The sequence below is a fragment of the Myotis davidii genome, unplaced genomic scaffold (assembly GCF_000327345.1).
Source record: "Myotis davidii unplaced genomic scaffold, ASM32734v1 scaffold807, whole genome shotgun sequence".
Lineage (NCBI taxonomy): Eukaryota > Metazoa > Chordata > Mammalia > Chiroptera > Vespertilionidae > Myotis > Myotis davidii.
In genome coordinates, this window is record NW_006298272.1 from 100,769 (window position 1) to 102,589 (window position 1,821).

A 1,821-nucleotide genomic window follows, 5' to 3' on the forward strand; every position below is an offset into this window, starting at 1 on the left:
GTGGGGATCGGGGAGCCTCCGAGAATCTGAGCGGGGCTTGAAGCAGGGCCAGCACGTGTCCCCAGGCCCTGAGGGTTGTGTCGGGGAGCAGCGCCCCCCCGTGGCCAGTGTGAGGGCACAGTGCCGGGCAGGGGAGGGAGGAGGGATGGGGTCAGACTCCAGGGCTCCGGAGGGCGTCCGCCTTAGGCTAAGCCACAGAAGTCCTTTGTCTCGGGGTGTTGATGGGTGAGATGAGGCCCATCCCAGACAATCGGATGTGTCAAGTGCAGTTGTCTGTGACCTTGACGGCAGTGATTCTGTTGGCTGGTGGAGGCCCAAGCTTGATGGGAATTCGAGAGTCACAGGAGAGAAACTGAGCACATTGAGTGTAGATCCCTCTCTACTGGGATTGGGGAAGTGGGGTCGGAGCTGGAGGGCTTTTAAAGACAGAACACACGCCACGTACATAATCAAAAGAGGGTTAGAAAACACACCGGAACACACACCACATACCCAGCCAATTTGTGTCTGAAGTATCTGGTCAGGTTGAGATTGTAAAAATGGACAATGATTAACAAAAGCGCCAAAGACCTTAATAGACACAGGAGATAGGCAGGTGGTGAATAGCATAGGAAAGGATGTGCCACCATCAGGCAAATGCAATGCGATGCAAATTAAAGCCCCAGTGAGCCACCACTGCACACCGATTGGAAAGACCAAATTCCAGGCACTGACCACACCAGGTGCTGGTGAGGAGAGGGGCCGTGGGGACGGCGCTCACTGCTGGTGGAAATGAAGATGTGCAGCCACTTAAGGGTTTGACTGTTTCTTGCAAAACGAAACATACTCTTACCATGCCACCCAGCAAACCAAGTGAGGGGAAAACGATTGTCCACGCAAAACCTGCACAACAGTTGGCAGCAGCTTCACTCATAATTGTTAGAACCGTAAGCAACCAAGATGCCCTTTCTGTAGGTGGCGGGTCAACCGTGGGACCGTCAGACAATGGATTCTTCAGCTGAAAAGAAATGAGCTATCAAGCCATGGACAGACGAAGAGGAACACGAAATGCCTGTGACTGAGGGACAGAAGCCAATCTGAAAAGGCTCCACACCGTGTGACTCCAACCCTACGATGTTCTAGAAAAGACAGAATTACGGAGACAGTAATAAATCGGGGGTTGCCACGGGGGTGGGAGAAAGGAGGGATGAATGGGTGGAACTACTCTGTGTGATACTATCATGACGGACACACGTCATCATACATCTGCCCAAACCCAGAGAATGGACACAGAGTGAACCCCGATGCCCACTGTGGACTCTGGGTGACCACGGGTCCATTGTGACAGATGTGGGGATGTTGCTAATGGGAAGGTAGAAGTGTGTGGGAGATCTCTGCCTTTACCCCAGGCTTGCTGTGAGCCTAAAACTCTCCAAACTGTGATAGAGAACTTCAAACACGAGAGTGGTGCAGAGGAGAGGGAACTCGAGCTGGCCCCTGCCCTCGGCGGGACTGCCTGTGAGTCTGACATTCTCTCCTCTGCATCCCCAGCAGCCCTCCAGCCCTCGACCTTCTGGCCTCGGGACCCACATGCTTCCTCCTGTCCTGACAGCCTGCCTCCGCTCTGTCCTCTGCATCGGCTCTGCTGCCCAGTGTGTTCTGCATCCTCCGGGGCTGTCCTGCTAAGGCCGGAGGGCTCCACTCACCAGTCCCTGCGTTCATGCCGCTCAGTGGCTCCCAGCAGCACATCCACCACCTGCCGAGCACCTGCCGAGCCCGGCCTGGGGCTCAGTGTGCCCTCCTCCCTGTCTCTTCCTCACAGCCCCTCCTGAAACAGCACCC